The sequence below is a fragment of the Mesocricetus auratus genome, unplaced genomic scaffold (assembly GCF_017639785.1).
Source record: "Mesocricetus auratus isolate SY011 unplaced genomic scaffold, BCM_Maur_2.0 Super-Scaffold_100014, whole genome shotgun sequence".
Lineage (NCBI taxonomy): Eukaryota > Metazoa > Chordata > Mammalia > Rodentia > Cricetidae > Mesocricetus > Mesocricetus auratus.
The window spans coordinates 40,227,079-40,253,553 of NW_024429197.1; positions in this window are offsets into that span (position 1 = coordinate 40,227,079).

Sequence of the window (26,475 nt, forward strand, 5' to 3'; positions counted from 1 at the left end):
AACGTCTCTCTGCTCATCACCCTTTCCATTAGAAGGAATTCATTGCATTTTGTTTCTGATTACAAAGTGGAATTCTGTTGCAGGAATTTTGGGAAAATGAAGAAACCCACAAACAGCTACACCGCTACAATCTAGACATCACCACAGCTGCCATTTTGGAATGAGTTCCTGACTTGTGGGATGTGACTTCCCTCCCTCTTCCTGTCTAATTTTTTTCTTCCTCCATATAGTTTTCATGAATTCATACAGCTTATAGAGTTATTGGCTCCTTGGGCATTTTTTCTTTTCATCAAAAGCATTACTTCCAGCATTTTTCTTTTCAGATTATCTCCAAATGCTATAAAGTTCCGTTTTCTTCTATTGCCTCTGTAATTTTCCTTCTCATTTCCTTCTCACAGTCTCAGGCCTCCATAAAATAACTCATGGTTTATTATAATGCATGCTCTCCATACCCTTTCGCTTTGGCCTGCTTGGATGTACTCTATCAAGAAGCTTTCATCTTGTAATAAGAATATAATCTTCGTTGCTTTTCCACACATGGTTGCTACTTCTTTTCTTCCTCACATTTTTGTGGGGGGAGGTGGACAGGGAAAGTAGGGTATTTTGAAAATAGACACATTATAAAATTCTAACTGTTGTTTTATCTCCCAGGAACATGGTTATGCCATGTAGATTATACTTAGGGAGACTCTAAGGAAACATGACTTTAGGCATCATGATATGTAGAACAGGGTGCTCTTAGCTTTTGTAGAACCCTGTGGACATTACTTATTGCCCATTCATTCATTCATTCAGCAAAAATTCACCTAACAGAAGCATAATATAAGTTACAAATATGACCTGCACATGCAATTTAAGTCAGAGTAGCCAAATTAAAAAAAAGGAAAAAGTATATAAGACTAACTTTAATAATATATTTCATTTAACTTAACTATTAATACTATCAAATATAAGCAATATGAAATTATTAATAATATTTTTTCCCTAGAGGTCTTCAAAGTCTGGCGTGTGTTTTATAATTTCAGACAATTCTCAATTTCAAGTCTCTTACAGTCACATTTGACTGTGACTACCATGTGGGACAACACTGACCCTGAAATATTTTGATGAGGCTTCTGAAAAGAACAGGGTGGGTGTAATTCTCAGGCCAGCTAAGCTGCAACAGGCACGAGAACAGATGCAAATGATCGTTAAGGCGACTTATACAGGACAAGCAAGTGTGGACGAGGGAAAGGAGCAGGGTTAGTCGCCTACCCACCCACAACTGGCTTCGATCGTGCAGTTCTGGAAGGTTCAGGAAGTTCTTCCTTCTAGACCGAGATCTGACTCACTACCCACTGCCTCCTATGTTCAAGAGTCTACCCTAAAAACCAAACAAGATGATTCTGTGTTCAGTCACTCTGCTCTGCCTCCTGCATGGATGCCCTGCTCTACTGTGAATAATGGGAGACTGGAGATTACATCTGTCCCCTCAGCACCACCACAGCCCAATTCTTCACTCTGTGTCTTTAGAATGAATAAGTGAACTGAGGAAGTGGGTGTCGGGTAAGTGTACGCTTCCGTCTTACATCTCATTTTAGGATTAAAATCATTTTTCCGTTTCTTATTGCCTTGTGTAATAACCTTCTTCCCATCTCCTCTTCTCTGCTTTCCTCTTTCTGTCTTTCTTTGTCGTTTCACAAGTTTTTTAAGCTAAGGTTTGATTATTACATTCCAGGAATTGTACAAGACATTATGTATGCGAAGACAAGAAAACTAGTCGCTGCCTCCAAGACACTGTGCTTTGAATGTGTTGCTGTAAGTCACAGCAGCTAATCTTCATTGAGTGTTCTCTCTCTCTCCCCCTCCTTTCTCTCTCTCTCTCTCTCTCTCTCTCTCTCTCTCTCTCTCTCTCTGTGAGTGGCTCAGTTCTGTTCTTCTATACATATTTTATCTTTTAGAATTTTCAGTGTAGGATTGTATATTGAGTATTATTTTATTCCCATTTCACAGATAAGAACATTTGCTTACAATTCCATTGATAGGATGTGTTGGAGTTGGAATTAAAACCTAGGTTATAGTCAATGCTTGAAACCCCTGTGATAAAAGATACTTGACTCTTTGGAGTTCCTGGAATGGCCTATTGCCCATTATGCACAATTAGATAAAGTGTCGTCTTTAAAATGAATAACTAGGTAGATATTAATATTTTAAAATAGTAAAGAGTAAGTAGTGTTATCTATTTCCCTACTAAATGCCTTGGAGAGCTATTTTTTAGGCAACTCACTTTATAACTATTTCTAATACATATATTTATGTATAATATTTACATGTGTATGTGAAATCTACAAGATATATAGGTGGCACTTCGCACATCCTGTTCCAAGCCTGGTAGATGGCAGATTCTTTCTCAATGAGCAGATTCATTCTTTCCAAAGCTCAACTATTACCATGAAGATTCCTCTAATTCAGTGATTGCTGATACCTTCCTGTCCTGAGGGTGTTTATCCTCTGTCCATCCTTTGACCACACCCCTGGCTGCTCCCACTCCTCCCCCGCCCTGTGTGGAAGGTGCTTTTAAGAATGTACAGATGAGTTCACAGTAACTTTCCCCAGCGTTCTCTAGGTTAGGGTTTTCACACTCACCTTCTCCTGCTCTTTTCTTTAGAACCTGTTTTATTTCCCACAGGTCTTTGACTGCTCTGAGTCTTCTTGCCTCACATCTGTAAAGGCAGATGTTGGCTCTTATTTAATTATGTAGAACAATATTGTAATATTCTTTCATTAACATGTTCTTTCCTTAAAATACCAAATAGATATAAAACGTGGAAGTTATATTAGTGATCTGGCCTTTTGTAGCACCTCTCCCTTAAAAAAAAGGATTTATGTGAATTCATGTGTATCGAGTGTTTGCCTGCATGTGTGTATGTGCACCACATGCATGCCTGATGCCCACAGAGGCCAGAAAAGGGAATCAGATCTCCTGTAACTGGAGTTACAGGCAATTATGAGCTGCCATGTGGATGCTGGGAACTGAACCTGGGCCCTCCGCAAGAGCAACCAGTGAGCCATATCTCCAGGCCCCAGATCTGTTTGCTTTGTAAAACTCCAGGCTTATTTTACATGTGGATCAGTTCCAGCTTTTGCCGTTGAGTGGTAGTCTAGCGGTCAGTTAAGAGATGGTGCTTTGCATCAGACAGACCTGGGTTTAGGTCCAACCTCTGCCACTCAGTCTAGACTGTCTTGTTACTGGCGGCATCATCCTTCTCTGTGCCTCAGATGCTTTGTCTATGAAGTAAAAATGGTAAAAAATTTCTATCATGTGCTCCAAACTCACCACTTCTTTGATGTAAGTATTTTCATGATGACATTTACTCTTTATAACAATCCTGCAAAGAAGGTGTTAGGCACATTAGCATCCCAGAGAAGTATATTTCCCACTGAGCACTGCAGCTCAGCCAGTCATGGCTTTGTACACATGTTCTGGTGACTGCGTGCACTCACTGTGCAGTTAGGCCTTAACACACGTAGCTATTGGCTTGCTGCCAGACACTTGGATGGTTTTGAATATTTTTCCTCTGCAAACGTGATTGTGATGAGTGGATTCCAGTATAAGCTTTCCCCTTAGTTTTGACAGTTCCTTTGCTGCAGACCAAGGCCTTAAAGACCGAGGGCAGAAACACAGTTTTAAAGGGTTTTGCTGCCAATTAACTACAATCATTTCCCAAATAGTTTTATAAACTCACCTGCCCCGCCCTGCTAGCATGACAGTGTCTCTTCTACTGCATTCTCCCCAGGTCAAAGTCATCGTGTAAAGCGCAAACAAGGTTAAAACCCCCAGGACAACGCTCTGTGTCTTCCAGGGAAGCTTTTCTCCCTGTCAGCCAGCCCCTTGACCTAATCATTGTGCCAGCTTTATTGGGAAGCCTCCAGATAATGGTCAGATGCAATTTAACCTCCCCGGGAAGAGTCTTCCCTTCAATGTTGACATTAAGGATTGTCTCTCCTATCATGTGTACAAGTAGGGCTTTTACTTAACCAAGTCCAACCAGTGTCAATGTTTATGAAGCAGGGTGTAAATCATGCATGAGATGTCTGTGAAGGTTCTCATGGCACCCGTGCCTGACGTGCAGTGATCACTAGAGACTTAGGAAGAGAGCAGACTGGGGCAAGATTCCCATGAGCCTCTCTCCTTTCTTCTGGAAGAAGATGATAATTCATTATGTTTCTAGATATAGATTGGGTGGAATCTGTGTTCTTCTATAAGCTACCTTTGTGGCCTTGGACTAGTAGTTACTAAACCCTGCTAAATCTCTATTTTCATATGTGCAAATTGGGACTATCACCCATCACTTAGAGCTTTCTGAAAAATAGAGATCATGCTTTGAATTCTTTTAAAAATGATTTTATGTTTTATTATTTTTAACTAAGTGTGTGTCTGTTTAGGGCTACATGCATGTGTGTGCAGTTAGCCATGAAGTCCAGAGGCCATGGATCCCTCAAGGAACTAGACTTACAGGCAGTTGTGAGGGGTCCAATGTGGATACTGGGAACTGAGCTCCAGTTTCTATAAAAATAGCATGCAGCCAGATGGTGGTGGTACATGCCTTTAATTCTAGCACTTGGGAGGCAGAGGCAAGTGAATCTCTGTGAGTTCGAGGCCAGCCTGGTCTATAGAACAGAGTTCCAGGACAAGCTCCAAAGCAATACCCTGTCTTGAAACCCTGTCTTGAAAAAAACAACAACAAAATTATGTTTAGCATTTGTTTTTATTATTTTGTAAATTGACAATTTATAATTGTATGTAATTATGGTATGTAAAGTGGTGTTATGATTTATTAATTCAATATGGGAAAATTAATTCAAACCAAATGTCAAATCCATCACTTCAATGATTTTTCTTTTTACAAAACTATTTATATTATTATGTAGCTATGTGTATGTGTTTGTGTGAGTTTGTGCATGTGAGTGAAGATGTTGGCAGAGGCCAGAATGAGGCACTGGATCTCCCAGAGCTGTATTTATATACAGTTGAGAGCCACCTATCAGTGGTACTGGGAATTGAACTCAGATCCTCTATAAAAGCAGCAGGCATTTTTAACTGCTGCACCATCTCTCTAGCCACAAAACTTATGTGTGTATGTGTGTGTGTGTGTGTATGTGTGTGTGTGTGTTGAGAACATTTGAAATTTACTCTCTGTAATTTTGAGATCAATGATACACTATTATTAACTAGATCCACCATGTAATGTAGTACATTAAAAAATAAAAATAAAAATACTCTCCTTGCCTGAGATTTTGTAAACTTTGAACAGCGTCTTCCCGTTTTCCCTAATCCCAGCCTCTATAGCCAGGATTTCACTCTTGCTTCTATGAGTTTGGCTTTTGTACTCTGTATGTAAGTGAGGTCGTGCAGTGTTTATCCTTTAGTGCCCGCCTTTCTTAGCTTAGCAGGACACCTTCCACATTATCTCCAACGACGGGATTTTCTTCTTAAGGCTAACTAGTATTCTATAATATACACCCCCACTCTATCCATTCCACCCTTTGTGATAATATCCTCTCAAGTCAAGGCAAGCAAAGGGAGAAGTTCTGAGACGGGTTATTAGCTGCAGGAACTTGGTTTCCCATGTTCATGTTTGATATCAAATGACTTGCGTTTTAGGGGAGTGTTTCTTTGGACTTGTTTTCTATTTGATCTCTTATACTCCCACACCTCACCACAAGGGGACACATCCTAATGAGTTCTTTAAACTAGGATCGGGAAGATAAACACCCTTCCTGTTGCCTCACACACGATGGTTCCCAAACACTTTCCCATTTAGAACCCAATCATTTTTGTTAATAGTAATGGTTTTTATCATTTCACGTTTGCTAGGTGCCAACAATTAGCCAGGCACGGATGGAACAGAGAGAATCAGTTTCAGCGTGGGGTGCTTGAGGCCAGTTCTCATGCCCTCTGCCCTCTGTGTTCTCACTGTGCCCAGTATTTGTCTTTGAAGTTAAACAGAGACTGAGCCTCAGGACATAATGTCAGGAGGAGTTAGCACTGGGAAGGCCAGCCGGCCAGGGACCATTGGCAGGGTCTCAGCAGTCACAAGCCATCCTACATGGAGAGCCGGGTACTTGGCAGGAGGGCGCAAGAAAAGTCAGGGAGGGAGCTTGAATGGTTCCTTTTAGAAATAAGTAAAGTGCTAGGTCTAGAAATTTATCTCTGGAGAGTCAGCTAGGAGGAGGAAAAGGGTCCATGCTTAAAATGCCCAAACATAGCCCGGCAGATTGATTCTGTGCAGCCAGTATCAATCATGCAGATAGATTTTGCCACAAAATAGTCCAATGTCCTTTTCCCCTCCCTCTCCTGACTTAGGCGCCCAGATGGTGCATGAACAGTGAAGAATGGTGGGCATTTTTAGACATCTTAACTGAGGTGGAGGAGCAGAAGCTAAGTATGAATTTCTCAGATCCCTTTCTCAGCATGCATGAAAAAGTGTCCTGTGTTGAGCTTCTGGGAAGTGGCTGTCCCCACAGAGCTGTCTTCTGTGCAACAAACGCAGAGCTGTGCTGTTCCTTTCAGGAAAAAAAAAAGGTTCAAACCAATTTTGTTTGGTAAGGTCTTTCTTTTCTTTCTTTCTTTTTTGGTTCTGTTTGTTTTTGTAGGTACTCAGTTAGCTGATCTTAATGTATTAATGCTACTGAAAGTTTTGGATATTTTTTAGAACCCAAAGATAAAATAAAACTTTTCAGGCTATAAAAGCAATCTACGACTCCCAAGTAAAGTACAGAAAAAATATAAAAGTACAAAGAACAAATTATTAATTGTACTTCTACCTTCCTAAAGTACCTGCTTATAGTGTTTTATTTCCTTCCAGTTTTTACAATAAATAAATAATCCCACTATCATATTTTTTATTTATTTTCTGACACTGAAAATTTAGTTTTCCAAGTCTGGAAGAGATGATATGTAATGTAGGCCAAGATAAAAACATGGCGGCACATGCCTTTTAATCTCAACATTATGGAAACAGAGGCAGGCAAATTTCTGTGGATTTGAAGCCAACCTGGTCTATGTAGTGGATTCTGTGCTGTAAATCCAGGACTACATAGTAAGACCCCATGTCAAAAAAGGGCTGGATTTATGGGATTGGTTTTGTAAGTTAATCATCAGTGGTGAGATTGTAAAGTCCACTGTCTCAAGATTGTTCTAACTCCCTTTAATCAATTTTAATGACTAAAATGGCAGAATCTGTTACAGAATGAAAACAGGAAACAAAGGGAAGTTATATGCATTTGCTGGCAATAAGAAGTCTCGTGTAATTCAGCATTTCAAACTGTCAAAGATAGAAATGAAAAGCACAAAAGTTGAAGCATCAGTGACCACAGCGAGGCCTCCAGACATGAGTCAGCCACAAAAAATGCTCAAGCTTCTTTAAAAGCTCTTTGTCATGGTCCAAAAAAACAACATTTTTAGTGTTTTCCTTTGACTTCACATCCCGCCATTGAAAGTACATGGCTAATTATTATCTGAATGCTATCTATTATTCTGTGTCCCTCTGGTTCTAACCGGATATGATCCAAATATGGCCACAAACACATTATAGTGTGCAGTGAAATCAAAAGAATAAGATAGTTCTGTTTTTGAGGGTTTATGACATTTTCTCTCCTCTCCAGTTTGAGTCCTGGACAATAGCTTTACTGTTGTCTATTCTAGGCAGCTGTGCAGAATAGTAAAGATTTGGAGATCTTTGTAGGCAGTAGAAAAATTGAGCCTTTGTATACTTCTTGTTCAGTATATTCTACCCAACACCCATGTGTGAGTGTTGGATTCCGGGAGAGGCAGCAGGCTAAGGGAAGTTTGTGCAGATACAGAGGTATTTGAAAGTGCGAGCCCATCAAGTTCTGAGTCACCGTGCCTGGCCAGTCTTCTAGAGATGTGTGGAAGGAATCCTTTCTCTAGCCCTGTCTACTGTGTGAGCTGTACTTGCTGGTTTTCAATGAAAAACACATGAACAAGAACCAGAAGAAAAGTCAGGAATGAGTTCATCACTGTAACCCCAGACAGTGGGGTTCTTGGTCATTGAAGCAACAGTTTCAGGAAGGACAAGAGGACAGACAGATGCTGTTGTGGTGTGAAAATGAGTGACCAGGGAGTCTGATAATTGGGGACACAGTAGAGAAGGTGGCAGTTGAGTCGCTGGTGCTCATGTCCGAGTGTTGGTGTGCCGTGCCGTATCCTGCACCTTCATGTCTGCCATGCCCCGTGTGAGGACAAGTCACCCTAACATCACCCCTGGGAGTGCCCAGAGTGTCAGGGAGATGGGAATCACAGACAAGAAATACCACTCAGATCTATAATTTTCTTCCATTTGTCACTGGAGAATCATTTCTTTTTTAAAACTGAGATACAATTTCTTTTCATTTAATTTTTTTTCAAAAATTTCTTACATAAGTACTGTATTTACATAAACCCCACCCCATCTCTGCCCCTGCAACTCTTCCCATGCCCTCCTCTACTCCTTTCAAATTTACCACCTCTTCTATGGTTACTGTTGCGACACACACTCTCACTGACACACACAGCCTACTGACTCCATATAGTATAGCTTATGTGTACCTGCGTTTAGAGCTTACTGCTTATGTCTGGATAACCTTCCAGGGACTTATCCCTGGAGAACACTGAGTCTCCATCTGTTGCCTGTAGCTCTTCCTCCCCTATCCACACTGTCAGCTGATGTCATCATTACCCAAATCTATTTATAAATGATTTCCCAAGGACATTTAAGAATCCCAGTGTCAGGGCTAAGGTGATGGCTGAGCAGGTAAGAGCACCTGCTACTCTTGCAGGCAGTCCTCAGTCCCTGGGGGATCCAACCCTGCTGGCCTCCACAGACACTGTATGTGCGTGGCACACCTCCAAAATACAAATACTCATATACATAAAAATAAAAATAAAAATTCTTAATGTCCTTTCTTATCTCAATGCCATGACAGCTGAGAACTAACAATAAAAATTGGCAATAATAATAATTAGTAACTACTGTTTACTGATCAGCTAAGGTGGGTGAGACACTCTTCTCTTTAGTGTTTCATTTAATTGTCATGATTGCACAGTTGGCTAAAACATGGCTAAGAAGATGCAACATGCCCAATGGCCCCAGCTACCCTCAGACCTTATCTCTGTCGCTAACACATGGCCCCCAGGTTGAGCCTGCTTCCATATACCAGGATCACATTCTCACCTCAGGCCTTTGTACATGGCAGTCCCTCTGCCTGGAAGGTTTTTCCCACAAAGGTTTGAGCAGTTGCTCTCTCATGTCATCTGGGTCTCTGCTTGAGCTTTGACTCACCAGTAGAGGCTTCTCTGATGTTCGCAAATCAGACAGTGTCCCTTGTCATTCCGCTCTCTATCCCTACATCATTTTTTTGGTTGCATAGATTTCTAGGAACCTCATACATTTGTCGTTGTCTCTCAACCCCTGTTAAAACCACATCTTCCTGGGCTGGAGAGATGCTGCAGTGATTAAGAACACTTGCTGATCTTTCAGAGGACTGCAGTTCAGTTCCCAAGACACATTCTGGGCAGCCCACAACTACATGTAACTCCAGTCCTGTGGGATCCAAATCTTCTGACCCCCTCAGGTACCAGCACACATGTGTTCATGCACATATACATAATAAACAACAAAATAAATCTTTAAAAAAATCCAAGTTTCCTGAGCTCAGGGCTCATGCATTCCTACTTCTTCTTCCTCTGGACTCATCCCCAGTGCCTAGGACAGTGCCTGGCAGACATGAGATGTTCACTGAATTTTTTGACTGAATGGAGGAAAGAAAATAGTCTCAGCATAGTTACCTACATTGCCCAAGATGAGAACCTGGGGTGCTGTAACAGGGCATCGAGGAGATCATACTGGAACCAAACTCCCAAAGCTAGTTAGAGCTTAGCATCTGTAGTCTCCTGCTCCAGCCCACTTGACCTTTCATTTGAATATTCCCTTTTGGTACCCACTCCCCAACTTGAGCACAAATTGTGTTATTTTTAAGATGGGCAACCACACAATACTATGGCCGCAACTGACAGACTCTTCGCATCTCAGTGTTTACCTTGTCTGCCTATCAGTCAGTCATGGCTCCTGGCCTATAAGCCTGTACTTCCTATAAGCCTGCAGTGAGGTGGGGAGCTTGGTGTGATGGGGACACTGAGGAAGTTCTCACTGTTTACAGACAGCTCTGAAGTGCAGGTTCACACCAGCTCCTAAGCCTATGCAAGGTGCTTAGCTCAGCACCCGGCCCCCAGTCTCAACACAGGATAATTGGTTTTCTTAATCCCCACAGGCTTCCCTGATGCTGCAAAGATAAACGGCACACTTGTTGAGGGTATAGCTAACTGTTTATTGTAGAAATTACAAGAGAAAACGGGCAACCCAGATGAGTCAAGTAGTCCGACCCTGCCACCCACCGAACCCGAAACCAAAAAGAGGGAGATAGGCTCTGCTGTTCATTCTTTTATTCCTTCCTCCGTACACGCCCCTAGCCACATCTTTAGTTAATTCCTATAGATGCCTCATAGCGATTCTCTGGGACATGGGACTCAGCAGTGTGACTTTCAGTTCTGCCCCTCTTTACAACCTGTGACCACAGTCCATGCTGCACGATCTGTTTACTTCAACCAACTCCACAAATGACTCTAATATCTGTGACCTCTCTCTCAGCACTATCTTAGCCCAACAATTGTTAGGTCCCAAAGTCACTGTTTACTCCCCTTTCTTTTATTCCTATATGCTTTACATAGTCTAGGGAGATGGCTCAGTGGGGAAAGCATTCCTGGAACAAGAATGAGGACCTGAGTTCAAATCTCCCAAATGCATGTAAAAGGCAGACTCCGTAAGGTGTCTGTAATCCTAGGGCTCTTGGGCTGGCTTGTGTGGCGTGCTCAGCAAGCAACACCAAAGTTCCCACCTGAAACAACTTGAAAGGCGGGGACAGCACCTGAGATTGTTCTCTGATCTCCACATAATTGCGTGGCCACATTCGCACACATTAACACATCATTCATACATCTCAAGCATATGGCACACACGTCACTGGCTGTGTGAGCCCCAGAGGAGAGGCCCAAGGGGGAACTGCTCAGTCTATCTGCAGCTTGTGGTGGTGCTCTGTACTCTAACTCAAGTTTGCTTTCCTGTCATTACCCTGCTTTACCCGGTCACAGTCCTGTTATTCGGTATCTTGGCTTTGTGTATTCATTTTCAGTGTGATGAGCTTTGATTTGTTCTGTAAATCTAGGCACCAGCTAACTGCTTTAGCCTCTGAAAGCATCCATGTGCTCGTGCACGCTCTGAAGAACGTGCTTTATAGTGCTCGTGCACGCCCTGAAGAGCGCTCTTGATAGTGCTCGTGCACACTCTGAAGAATGTTCTTGATAGTGCTTGTGCACACTCTGAAGAACGTTCTTGATAGTGCTCCTGCATGCCCTGAAGAACGTGCTTTATAGTGCTTGTGCATGCCCTGAAGAGCGCTCTTGATAGTGCTCATGCACACTCTGAAGAACGTTCTTGATAGTGCTCGTGCACACTCTGAAGACTACTCCTGATAGTGCTCATGCACGCTCTGAAGAGCGCTCTTTATAGTATATTCCCTTTTGACATCTTAAATAGGGAGCCGGACTTCCCTCCTTTAGGTTACTGCTTTTTTTAAGATCACATTTTAAATTTCTTTCTTTTTTAAAATAAGATTTTGTACCTCTTTCATCTATTTCTGGCAAATTTCCCAGGCTTTGAGAAATTAATTTTGGCTATTACCTTAGCACGGAAGAGAGCTATCTTTCACTTTATATTCATAATCTCTGTTTTTTTCTTGTATCTAAATCCTATTAACTCTCCTAGCCCATTTCTGCTTTAGTTTTAAGAACAGTAGCTAATGTTTGTGTAATGTCCTATGGTTTTACAAGTGTATTCCCAGGTACTTTTGAGCCTAATACCACTGTGAAACAAGCAGGTGCATTTCAATTCTAATTTAATGGAAGGGGAACACTGCCTACCACGGCCGCAGACAGGGTGATTCTGACTCCTGACTTATGGGGATCAGAGCCTTGGTGTTGAACCTGGATTTCTGATTCCAGGTTGTTTCCCATCATTCCACACCATCTGTTGTGATAGGCTCGTCCCATGATAGTTTTAAATGATCTGCTTCAAAGGTCATCCTGCTTCTTCTTAATCTTTCCTCTTCTTCTTTTTAAAAGTAGTGTTGTTGAAATCATCTTCACCAGTCAGAATTCTCCAGAAACACAGAAACAATAGAAGGCAGGTAAATTAGGCTAACAAGCAGGTCTCTATAATAAGGATTAAATCATGTGTTTATGAAGGACAGACCCGACTCTGTAAGCTGTAGACACAGGGAAACTGATTTAGTTCAAAGCTGAAGGTCCAAGAGTCAGGAGGCCAAAAGTGTAAGTCCTGGTCTCATCCTGAAGGACCAGGAGTGGGAGGGTTGAAAACTGAGGGCAGAAGAAGCTGGGGGGTCCCAGCTCAAAAACAGACAGCCATTGGCTCTTATTTTTCTATGTGTTTGCCCACACTGGGAATGGTAGGTCTCTGAATCAGTGTACTGACCTCATCTCTTCTGGAAATACCCTCACAGACACACTAGAAGTAATGCTCTACAAGTCAACTGGGTGTGCTTACACCCATGGAATTGCCCAACCACTTCTTAAAGCCATCACACACACACACACACACACACACACACACACACACACTCCTACAGACACATCCTGATTTTGGTCTTTGCACCCATATCTCTATTTTGTCTTGGCTCATCTTTCACCTATGATCTCTAAGAAAGTTTCTTGACTCTCCAGACTGGATTAAGTGCCCCCTGTGTGTTCCCATACATCCCTGCTCACTCAGTATGCAGTTCTCCTGTTGTGCAAGTGTCTCTCCTTAACTGTGACTCCAATTACAGAATCATACACAGAGTCAAGACAGGACTAAGCTATCAGATCCACTGCTGTGAGCCCAGAGTCTATCACAAAGCCTGACACCAGCAGGCATTTAGCAAATGATTGTTGGAAAGAATAAATACCATCAGGAGTGAGAAATTTCTCTATAGAGAGAATCAGAAGAGGTCCCCAAAGAGATCTTGAGGAAGATTTGTTTTATGTATTCCATAAAGGCATAGTCTACAGGGTGCAAACAGGGCCAATCTTGAAAAGGCGTGTGCCATCCTTCTGCCATTTGTCACATGCAGAGCAGGCCTCGTGACATGACTCATGAAGGAGAGCTTATTCAGTGATGAAGTGCTTCTTAATTGTTGATGACCTTTGCTCAGGGCTATGGCTGTTCATGTCCTTATCATTTGCTTATGAAAAGCAGAACTGATTAAAAAATAAACCCATTAGCTTCATAACTAATAATAGTATATGGAGTTATACACATCTCTAGCAACCTTAGAAATCTTAGTTACAAGGCAAGTGGAAAACTGTATTCTTGAATTGGATAATTCCCTGAGTCTGGTCAGTTGCCTGTGGCCTGAGCTGAAGGGAGGCCAGTGAAGAGGAAGGCGATAGTTCACATTCCAGGATCAGCTCACAAAGCTGACGAAAGATGATTAGTACTATTCATCCTCAACATAGTGCTTGTATGTCCTACTTGGTTCCTTTTGACTTGACACAAGCTAGAGTTTTCTGAGAGAACCATACTGGGAAAATGCTTCCTTAAGGTTGACCTGTAGGTAAGCCTGTGAGGCATTTTCTTCATTAATGGTTGTTGTGGGAGGGCTCAGCTCACTTTGGGTGGGACCAGACCTGGGCAGGTATATTAAAAAATCAGATTGAGCAAGCCATGGAGAGTAAGCCAATAAACATGGTTCCTCTATGATCTGCTTCAGTTCCTGCTTGAATTCCTGCTCTGACTCCCTTCTGTGATGGACTGTTGCTTGGAAGTGTAAAATGAAATAGGCCCTTTTAATCCCTAGCTGCTTTTGGTCATGGTATTTTATCACAACAATAGACAAACATATAACATATTGTGTCTCTGTGATACAGGTTGCATTTGAATTTTGAAACATTAATAAGAATCTTACTTCTATAGGTACACAACTCCCTTTGGCACATAGGGCATTTGCCTGTGAACACAAACCGGCCTGCCTCAGAGCTGTCACTGGATGACTTAGAATGGGAAAAGCCAATAGTGGTTTCTGGTTTTCATTGTTTTTTGTTTTTGTTTGTTGTTGTTTTGTTTTTTTCACATCTTAAAAGAAACATTTGTTAGAGGATGTAAATGACTTGCGTATAAAACAGTGCTGCTGAATCTTAGAAGTATTAATTTCTTAGCATTTCATCTTTGAAACCTCTCTATTAAGTCCAAGTCCACATTTCTATCCTTAGCTTTGCTTCCCTCTCCTCCATTTCATCTACGTTTGAATGCACTTTCTCTTGAGGGGTGCAGACTCCTTGTCATCAATCTGGATAAGCATTACCGATAAAGAAAGAAACCAAGGTCTTGTCCATGTGCAGGGAATGACATGTTTTTTTTTTGCCAAGGTTGAATTTTGGATTGATTATGGTAGCAAATGTGATGGTTTGAGTAGGAACGACCCCCATAGACTGGTATGTTTGAATTCTTGGTCCACCGAGAGTGGCAGTATTAGGGGGTATGGCCTTGTTGCAGTAGGTATGGGCTTGTCAGAGGAAGTATGTCACTGTGTGGGAGGACTTTGAGGTCTCATATGTTCAAGCCATGCCCAATGTGGCACATAGTCTTCTTTTGCAGATCAAGATGTAGAACTCTCAGCTGCTTGTCTAGGACCATGCCTGCCTGCATGCCTCTATGTTTCCCACCATGACAATAATGAACTAAATCTCTGAACCATACACCAGCCTCAGTTAAATGTTTTCCTTTATAAGAGTTGCCATGGTCATGGTGTCTCTTCACAGCAATAGAAACCTAAGTAGGGCAGTAAACCTGAGTCTGCCCCCATTTCTCCATCACTTACTCTCCTAGATGCCGTAGTCCTTTCGGAATATGCTTTTGCTTCTACAGATGTGATGAACCCAGGGAGTTCTTCCTTCTACAAGGGTAGACTTTGACTGAAGCACATGACACCTGAGATGTGTGGATACTTCTTTAGTTGCTAGTCAAGGGTGTCCTGGAGATCCTCAAAATAATATGACTTATTGTCATTGCTCTTGGTTGCCACCCAGAACTTGGTGGTAAGACTCTATTACTAAAAACACTACACACTTTTGTCCAAGGACGTAGAGAAATCAAGCTGGTACTAATCACGAAGCTTCCTCCCCTCTGGCTAGCTCTCATAGAACTGGAAGGTGTTATGTAGTCTGCTGAAGGTAGTGTGTGTGTGGGTAATCCTAGCTTTATGATATATTTGAGACATCAACATTAATTGAGTGTGTTGATTCTTTTAATAAAAAGAATTCCCCAAACCAGTTGTTTTAAAAATCAGTCCCCAGCTGATTTAGTCTAAATGATACCCCGTTGACAGGGCTCTCAAGTATGACTCTCAGAAATGTTCAATCCAGTGCTGTGAAGTTCTTTCGAAAACTCTGCCTTGAAAGTTATTCCCTCTCATAGGAGAGGCACTGTCAAGAAATAGCTAGCTGTTGCCAAATGTACTGTTCAGTGAGTTTTTTTTTAAATGAGCATCTCTGGTTGGAGAGATGGCTCAGTGGATAAAGTGGTTGCAAACTTGAGGACAGGAATTTGGATCCCCAGGACCCACATGAAAGATTCATTGGCAACAGTGGCTGCTGTAATCCCAGCTCTCAGAGCAGGAGAGGGGATCCCTGGGACAAGCTGGCTGGCTCCAGGTTCTGGGAGACCCCCTGCTTCAATAAATGAAGTGGAGAGTAATTGAGAAAGATACCCAATAGCAACTTTGAACCTTCGCAGGCAGGCAGGCATACAATATACACACCCATACATTCACATGCACCTACACACATGCAAATATGCATACACAAATACCTGTACGCGCCATGCATACATAGGCAAATAAAAATTTTAAAATGAGCAGCTTTTATAAGAAATAATAACTGGTAAAATTTCTGTTACTTAGGGGGGAATTAAGATTTAAGCAAATGCACTAAACTGATATGAAAAGGTTAATTGTCTGTGTTACTGAAGATGTTTTTAAAGTTTGAGGTATTAATATTCATCCACATAGGCAAGTCTAGATCTCTGGAACTCAAAAAGTTTTGTTATTTGTCTGGATTTTTATCACAAAGGACACCATGGGAAGTGTTCCACAATGAATGAGGAGCCTACTTGGAACCTGACAGTTCTTTCTAGAACAGAATGTAGGATTCATCTTATGAACGGCATTGGGTGAGCATAGATCTGCTCTGGGAACTGGGGCACCACCTTCAGTGTGGACTCAGGAGCATTTAGTTGAAGTGATGCTGTATCTTATTAGTGTGGGGGTAGGAATTCAAAGGCCTCTCACCAGGGTGATTATCAGTGTTGGTGCCTCTTTGTTGTCTGTTAGCTTCAGTTTATTGCCACTAATAGTTTGGGCATATTAACAATCAATAGTAATTATATAGCTCATTTTATCACACTCCCCAGATGTGGAGGTGTTCTAACCAACATTAACAACATGCTAACTCTGTGAAGCTGACAGGAGAGGTGAGGAAATGGAGGTTCAGAAGGACCGTGCCAGGAACCTGCAGAAGCCCCGCCCACATAACAATGTCCCTAGTGCACTGTGGTTTTCAGATGTCAAAGCAGAGCCCCAGCCATGTTTTGAGTAATACCCTCTATCAGACAAACTGTCCTGTATTGACACAGGGGCTTCTCTGCCTACAGAAATCCTTTCCTTGCAGTCAATCCCTCACTGACCTTGAGGGGAGTTTTCCGTATCCCCAAAGCCTATCTGTCAATATTCTCCCATTAGTCCAATAAAAGGGATTACTTGAAACTTGACTCTACATTTTGTCTGACCAATAAAGGCAAGTAATTAAAAATATTGAGTTAGGAACCAAGACATATTGGGGATTGTGACGCTTTAGTAGCAACACCTTTGAAAAATAATTTAGTCACTATTAAAATACAGCTCGGGTTCTTTTTTCTAAGTTGGCAGTCTCGACTGTTCTGAAAACCACTCTGGGTCTTCAGAAACAGATATTCTTCTGTATGTCATCTTCTTCATCAATGTTGTGGACAGAAGGAACCCAGCTGAGGTGCTGGGCCTCAGGGAATGATGACTCAGGACCAAATGGCAACAGACTGAACCATGGGGTTGGTGAGGTTGAGTAGCACCTGGGAGAGTCTGTAGTTCTGTCTCCCCCTGTCCTCGATGTAGTTCTAAGCAGAGAGGCTCAGTGTTCTACCAACTACACAAGGTTGTTACTCAGAAAAGCAGAGGTCTGTGCGTGGCTTCCCAGGGAGATGTTTAGAGGGAGTCTGTGTCTGTTTGAAACCCCATGGCATTGACCATTCCAGTCTTCAGTCCACACATACAATGTGTCACTCTATGCTAAAGGTGTAATAAGTGATAGATCATTGTTGTAAAATGACAGCTCCACTGAGTCAGGGCATTCTTTGTTATTGTTCTTTTATTTTGCTGCAGAATATAGGCACATAGAGTAGATCCTGGAAGACATGAAAGTATGTGTTGTATGAACTAATGAGTAATGATGGATAGATCTGAAAATCTGAGAAGGAGAAAGACTTGGGGGCAAAAGGAATACAATTCAAAAGTTCCAGGATTGGATTGTGTTTCCAAGGGATAGCAAGGAATCTACTCTTCCCAGCTAATGGTGAAGACTTTATCAGTGCAATATTTTGTGTTTCAGTTTTTTGGTTATATATTATCTTAGTCAGTGTGTACCTGTGGGTGCTTGTGTTTATTATGGTGTCTGACACATAGTGCACTAGCCCACTGTTGGTGATAAAGAACTAGCTTTATAGGGAATGGAACCGTTTAAAAGGCTTTCTCTTCTTGCAGAAGACCATAGTTCAGTTCCCAGTATCCATGTTGGCAACTTACAACTGCCTTTAACTCTAGCTTCATGGGATCCAGTGTCCTACTCTGGCCTCTGAGGGTATCCCATACATATGCATAGACGTATAAATAAAAATGAAATAAATACATATTTTAAAAATTGGCTTTCTTGTCGCATTTATTTCTTAGATATGGTTTACTTACAATGACAATGGCTTTGTGAAGCTGGAAGAATTTTGAAAAGGGTGCTTCATCAAGACAGTGTCCAGACAGGGGGATGCTCCTACCTCCCTTCATACCTTCATTGCTTTGATTTGTCTAGATCAGAGCAAGCCTAACAGCAGTACATCGAGATATCCAGAAAAACATCATCTTCATAAGATGAAGGGCTATAAACTCTGATGTTCCTGAACACACACACATACACACACACACACACACACACACACACACCTACACACACCTACCTGTGTTAAAGACTCTACAAGGACCATGGATGAAAATTTCCATGGTTTTGAAAGCTGAACTGCTACAAGTCACATTTTCTTGGGCTGTCTTTAGCCTGGTTAGTAACTTACTCATTGCCCATCTTTGTGTCTAACCTGGCTATCACATGGAATCTTAGGGACGTGTTAACAGACAGCATCTACCATCCCACAGGCCAAGAATGTCATCAGAGAGTACCTGCAATATATACCAAAGGCTTCCTGCCTTCCTGGAACTTGATTGCCCAATGGTCTTACCATGTAATTCACTTACCTTGTTTTGTGACTTTCTTTTGTTATGTAGCTAAGAAAAGTTCATACAACTATCATTGCCATGTTGGAACATTGTTTTGGGGGCAGCGCATATCTTTGTTCCTGGGTCATGATTACTCATTAGTACCTCCAGAACAAAGTATTTGCCATGGTCACTTATTTGTGCCTCCAGAATAAAGTATTTCTTGTTCTCTTTGAAGTGAGAGCTAGAATTTTTTGTCAATGAGACTTTATGTTTTCATTCACAATTTCATACACATATATATCGAGTTTTGTCCATTTTACCCTCATCTACACTCTCTCTTCACCCTCTGTCCTCACCCTCTCTCCTCATCCTTTCTCCTCACTCCCTCTCTTCACCCTCTCTACTTTCCAACAGTCCCTCTCCAAATCTGAGGTAATTTTTAAACCTATAGTTCTCCAGTGAGTGTGGAGGCTTCATGTGTCCTCCCTGTGTGTGGTGAAATGCTGACAGGCCAGTCTTACATAGGTTTTGGGTGGAAAATAATAGATTTGGTTGGAAATTCAGTTTCTGTTAGCCACAGTAGAGCTGAATGGGGACTGTTCTGTTCCCTTCTACAGATTAGATGGTTTGTAATGCCATGAGAGAGCTGTGTGTGTGTGTGTAAGAGAGAGAGAGAGAGAGAGAGAGAGAGAGAGAGAGAGAGAGAGAGAGAGAGAGAGAGAGAGAGAGAGAGAGAAAGAGAGAGAGAAATGTGTATGTGTGTCTGTGTGTTTGTGTGTGTGGTGGTGATGGGGCTCCGCATCTCACACCTGCTGGAGGTGCTGTCCACTGGAATCCCACCAGCCACAGAAGACATCATGAAAGAAACAGCCCAGCATCCTTTAAATAGACAGGCACTGTAAGTTCTGTTTTCTAGCCGAGATTTTTAAAAAGGAATAGGAACAGTGACAACAGAAAGTGGTATAGATCTTTTCCTCTACTAGGAACCATAAACCCCACCCAAGTTAGATGAGAAAATTCATTTGGTTCATCATTTATTTTATAAAAAGCTACATTATACATTATAAATTATATTACTTAGAGTTATTAGTGCTTTAGGACACATCATTTGGGCAACAGCATCTCAAATAGTATTATTATCATCAATTGTATTTCTTCCTCTTAGAGAATGTTTTAGAATGTAGGCAAAGGGCAAAAATATAGACATACATGTAGTGATGAAAAAATAAAAATAGTAGGTCTGCATTTGAAGAACTGTATTATTGGCCCTCTTAAAATTGAACCCAGGAATGAGGAAATCCTTTCTAAACAATTCAACACTAAAAAGTTATTATTTCATATTTTATAACATGGTATGCTTAACACATATAATGTTAAGTAGCCATTGATGGTGGATTTTAACACAATTTGTACTTGAAAAAAAATCAGACTCTTCATGAAACAGAGTGCCCCACACATGGTCTTTTGACTTTTCATTTCCAAAGGTCTGTTTTGAAATTAAGTCTTAGAACAGACTGTTCATGAAAACACAGACATAGAAAACATATATGCTTAGTTCAAACAGATGTGGGGTTGAAAAACCCGAACACAGGCTGAGCTGGAAGAAAGAAGAGCTTTTGTGTATTGTTGTTGAGGTTTCAAACAAACTAAGCATCAAAATATTAGAACACAGTAACAGAACCCCATTGTCACTAAAACTAATTAGTGTTCTGCTGTTTAATGCAAAAGCCTACATGCTGCCTTGACCTTTTCACACATCTTATCTGAGGTCGGGCTGTAAAACAGAGGGAAGCTCAGAGCGCCTCCAGTTAGCCTCCAGCCCTCTGATTTAAGTAGTTCAATTGATTGTAACAATGCAGGCTGTGTGTAGGACTTATTTAAAGGTGCTGTGTATTAGGCCTTGATTACAAGGAGCCAGTGAATTAAAGTAATGTCATGCCAGGGGACAGTTTCCAGGGCAGAATGACTGCCATTTCTCTTTAATGTGAGACTGCATGGTTTAAAATACACTTAGCTGGAGTGCCTGACTTTGAAGGTTAGCTTCCAGTAAACCTCACACGACAGGAGTGGGTTCTCTGAAGAAGATGAAGGAGGATGCTCATGGGGTGGGATGCTGTGCTAAGACACAGTTATTAACAAAGATAACCCAAGACACATAAGGACCTTTCATCTGAAAATCCCCAGGCAGCTCCAGGCAGACTCCCAAACTTCCCTGCCAGGCCGAGCTGGTGGCATGGCGTAGCAAGCTCTCTTTTCTTGTGTGGCTCCGTCTCCGGGTGTTTTCAGAGACTCATCAAAGGGGAGGAAAAGCTGCTGAATCCCCCGAGGCTCCTCACGGCCTCTGCAGTGAGTCCACGGGCCCAGTGTGAGCACACAGAACCAGGTTCCGGGACGACCTGAGCTGTGTTCAGCCTCTGCTGTTTTGGCAGCTTAAAAGAAAAACCATTTCGGCTCATGATTTCAGAGGCCTCGGTACAAGGCCAGTTGGCAACATAGCCACAAGCCAACGTCACAATAAACCAACCTCACTATAAGCCCCATGGCAAATCCAAATCGTTATGGCAGTAAGGCATGTGATGGGGAATCCTAGGAGGTAGAGAAAGGGGAAAGGAAGCGGTGTCGGCCTCTTGCTCCTTCAACCTTTGTCCTATCTGGGCCGGCAGCCTAATAGAAGGTGCCACCCACCTGCAGGGCAATCTTTCCTCCCTTAGCTGCCGTCCTGAATGCCAACCATCTCCGCAGATGCTCTCCCAGACACAGACACATTCAGGAGCATGCTTCAGTAACCTCCATCTTGAGTATTTCTCTGTCCAATTAGGATGACGATTAAGACTAACATCACAATAAACACACTTAATGCTATTATAGAGAAGAGGTAGGACTCTTTTTTTTTACAGGTTTATTTTAAAGGTATGTATGTATGTATATGGGCATGTCTATGTACATCCAAACGCAATTGGGGTCCAGAAGAGCACACTGGATCCCAGAGCTGGAGCTACAGGTAAGGTTGTGAGCAACCTGACATCAATGCTGGGAACTGAACTTGCGTTTTCTGCAAGAGGGTGAAGCTCCTTCAACGGCTAAGCCATCTCTCCAGTCCCCACATTCCTTTACGTCACGGGCCTTTGCTCTGTGTGTGTGTGTGTGCTGGAGTTGAAGCCCAGGTGTTGGGCACAGCGTGCAATCCATCACTGAAGTGTAGCACAGCCTTTCTGTGAGCTTTTGCATACTATGTATATCCCATTGATTAGGAGATTCCCACAGATGCAGTTCTGCTCTATCTGACTATTTGGGGAGGGAGAAATCTTTTGCTTCTCTAGCTAGGCACACAGTTTCTGAGGGCAAGGAGACTTTTCTTTCCTGTGTTCTTTTCTTTCTTTTATTTTTTTTACATTTTGACATATTTTAATAAATAAAATAATTATTAGTAGTAAAAATTACTAAAATTTTAAAATTTAAATTAGAAACAAGCTTGCTTCACATGTCAATCCCAGCTCCTTCTCCCTCCCCTCCTCCCCCCACCTCCCCACCCCATGTGCCCAGGCTGAGAGAGCATCCCTCTATGTGGAATGGGCTCCCAAAGTTCATTCGTATGCCAGGGATGAATACTGATCTACTACCTGAGGCCCCACAGATTGCCCAGGCCTTGTCACTGACACCCAAATTTAGGGGATCTGGATCAGTCTCATGCTGAGCTTCCCCTTGTTCAGGTCAGCTGTTTTTGTGGGTTTCACCAGCCCAGTCTTGACCCCTTTGCTCATCACTCCTCCCTTTCTGCAACTGGGTTCCAGGAGTTCAGACCAGTGTTTAACTGTGGGTGTCTGCTTCTGTTTCCATCAGCCACTGGATGAAGGCTCTAGGATGGCATATAGGGTAGTTGTCAATCTTATTATCGGGGAAGGGCATTTAAGGTAGCCTCTCCACTACTGCTTAGTTTGCCAGTTGGTGTCATCCTTGTAGATCTCTGGAAATCTCACTAGTGCCAGATCTCTCCTCAAACCTATAATGACTCCCTCTATTATGGTATTTCTCATCCTGCTCTCTTCTATTCTTCCCCTGACTCAATCTTCCTGCTTCCCCATGTCCTCCTCTCCCCTCCCCCCCCATCTTTCTCTCCCAGCTCTCTCTCCCCTCCCCCTATGCTCCCAATCCACTCAGGAGGTCCTGTCCCATTGCCCTTCACGGGGCAAGGAGACTTTTCTATCAAATCTTCCCTCCAAACTTCTAGAGCCTTTAAATTAGTGCCAGCAAAGGCACCTGGGTTACCAGGGAACACAAATAAAGACTGGATCAAGAGTCAGAGGCCTGAATCTTAGTGTTCCCCTACTGGGGTAAGTAAAATGGCAGTGTGAGGTTGAGGCCAGCTTTGGTCCCTTGACCCTCACATTTTTTTTTTGCAGTTGTGAAAAGTAAGTGAGTGACCTGCTCCATGCCTTTCATCTAGTATTGGTTTTAGGAGTAAAAAAGATCATACATGTGAAAGAATTTTAAAAAACCATGGCTGCTGCACACATTTGAAGTAGTGTTATGACAGTAGGCTCCAGGACATCAGAGACAGAGCAGTCAGGCAGAGACGTTTTGCAACAGGCAGTGGGTTGGGCCAGATGAAGGGGAGCAGAGCAGAGGCCTCCAGTCACCCTCCTACCAGCAATGCATCCTGTTAATTTAATGCTTCCCTAAGAGTTCCCTAATGTGGGCTAAGCCAGCAAGCCAGAAACAAACCAAAACAGAAGATGATGCCTACAGTTTTTAAAATGTAGTAACCAGAAATCAGACGTTTCTTTAAAGATAGGACACTGCCCCCACAGCCAGTCTCTTTTGTTGTCTGGAGAGTTATAACAATCCTCTCCTGGCAGTTAGTTTTAAGATCATTAAATGATCCTCATTTGCAATATATTTGCAGAAGATTACAGCCATCTAAATTGACCCTGAAGGAAGACTTATTTCATTAATGGGCTGTCCTGTGCTAATGCATAAAGCTAGAAAAATATATCTATTAAATTCTTAATGTGTAAATGATGTTTCTGGCTTTCTTCTTAATTACAAAGCAAAATGAGCCTGAAGTGCACTATGTCTAGGAAAAAATGATCAATGGAATCCATCTTTCAGGGGTGGAACTTTTTCAGACCATCCCCAAGTTCTAGCTGGAGACTCCTCCTCGGGCTCTGAGGAGATTTCCTCCTGAGCAGCAGGCCCTGGAATTCCTTCTTCCATCGGATCTACAGGAATATATGCAGTTGGGCAAGCTACAGAGACCTTTTCCAGATTCCAGTGAACACAGCAAGGTAACCTGGGTTCTTAGAGATGTTCCCCCTTCCGTTCCTTGGTAGGCACAGTTCCTGTTAATGTTTCCTCAATTACTCAGGGTTTTCTGCATGAATGACTCTGGGCCATTGCTAGCTCAGCATGTCCAAGCTGAGTGTGAGTGGAGCTTGAGAGACTGACACGTGTGTTTCCAGTGTGTGCACAGAATAATAAATAAACACAAGTAAAATAATGATGTGATGTGCTTGTAACTAAGGGGTGCCAGAGTGGCTCCACCTGTCCCCTAATAAGGCTGCTTGCAGTGGCAGGCCACATCTGTGTGGAAGTTTAAGGAGAGCAGTTCAGAAATAGTGACTGTGCTCTGGTTTCCCAGGAGTGTTCACTGCTAAGAACAGTAATCCTCTAGAAGAAACACATGCACACAAAAGGATCTGTTCCCCTTAGGCTGGTGTTTTCTTCTGAGAACAAGTGACCTCACACCTGTCTATGCTGTCAGGGCAGTCGCAAATTAATGGGTAGTGAGGCAGAGTTGATCTGTAACATTTTTGGTGCCTTGATTCTTGTTTGTTTGTTTGTTTTTGTTTTTCGAGACAGGGTTTCTCTGTGGCTTTGGAGGCTGTCCTGGAACAAGTTCTTGTAGACCAGGCTGATCTTGAACTCACAGAGATCCACATGCCTCTGCCTCCTAAGTGCTAAGATTAAAGGCATGCGCCACCACTGCCTGGTGATGCCTTGATTCTTAATTATGTCTTGTGCTTTACTTAAAAGCACATCTATCTATCTATCTATCTTCATCATCATCATCCGTCATCTATCCACTCTATCTATCTATCTGTCTATCATCTATCTTTCTGTCATCTATCTATCGATCTATCTAATCTATCGTCTATTTATATCTATCTATCTATTGTCCATCTTTCTGTCATCTATCATCTATCTATCTATCATCTATCTATCTATCTATTCTATCATCTATTCATATCTAACTATATCTACTCTATCATCTATTTATATCTATCAATATCTATCATCTATTTAATCTATCCACCATCTATCTATCTAATCTATCTATCTATCTATCTATCTAATCTATCTATCTATCTATCTATCTATCTATCATCATCATCATCGTTATGTATCATCTATCTATAGGGGCATGCATGTGTCACAGCATATATGTGAACTCAGAGGACAATTTGTTAGAGTTGGTTTTCTTCTTCTACCATATGGGTTCTGGGGATCAAACTCAGGCTATTAGGGTTGGCAGCAAGTACCTTTAGCTGCTGAGCCATATTGCTGACCCATGTTTTACTTTTTAAATGCTCACATTTTGATAAATTCCAAAGTTTACACAGATTTCCACCTTGTTCCAGTCCAAATTTCACTATTCATGTACAAATAAGGTATTTAAAAACATAAAAATAAAAAAAGGCAAGGAAAGGTAATATCTTATTTGAAAGTTTCTTGCCTGTATTTTTGCTTTTTTACATTAAAGTGCTGTATGTTTCAAAGTTGAGGAAGAAAAGTTATAGATGAGCACTTTTTTTTTTTTTGGTTTGTAACACCAAGATGAACCCTGGCCAGCAGATCTCAATGGGTTCTCTATTACATTTTTCAGCATAGCGTTGGAGAAAGGAGTCCATTGAAAGAAAGAAAAAAAAGTGTTATCTGGTGAACATTTTGGAAAACGATAAGCTTTGCACTGTGTTTCTCAGGATGACAAATGCAATGATTAGGAGAGTGTTCATATATTGTCACTCACTGTTTACTCTCCCGAAATGAGTTTTGAAAGCTGCGTGGTGGGAGGATTTTTATGTTAAAGTACCTACACTATCAGATCCTTATATTCCTGTACAATGAGGATAAGCAGAGGATGTAACTGACCCAAGCCTGGGAGTAAAACAACTCAGGAAAGAGGACTGCAGAGGGTAGAGAGCTCAGCAGGGCAGCACTGCCTCAGCCCCTCTTTAATTCAGCTATAGGGTAACAAAGGCTCTGAACTGTAACCACATTTATGAATTATAACTATCAGACATTGTCTTGTTTACCTTTCTATTGAGCTAAATCATCATGACCAAAAGCAATCTGGGGAGGGAAGGGTTTATTTCATCTTGCACTTCCAGGACACGCTCCATCACTGAGAGATGTCAGGGCAGGAACTCAGGGTAGACACATGAAAGCAGGAAGTGAAACAGAGACCATGGAGGAACACTGCTTACAGGCTTGCTCCTCTTGGCTTTCTTAGCTGCTTTCTTATACAACCCAGGACCACCTGCCCAGGAGTGGCATCACCCACATGTCATTAATCAGGAGAATGTCCCCACAGGCTCACCTACAGGTCACCTTAACAGGCATTTCTTCAGTTGAGAGGGATTCCTCCCAAATAGCTGTAGCCTGTATCAAATTGACAAAATACTAGCCAACACAGAGATAAACTTCATAAACGTACTCACAGACACAGTCTTAGCATATAATCCACTGTCTTAGGTTTCCACTCCCACCCGTTACTATGATAAAATACTCTGACAAAAGACAACTTAAGGAAAAAGT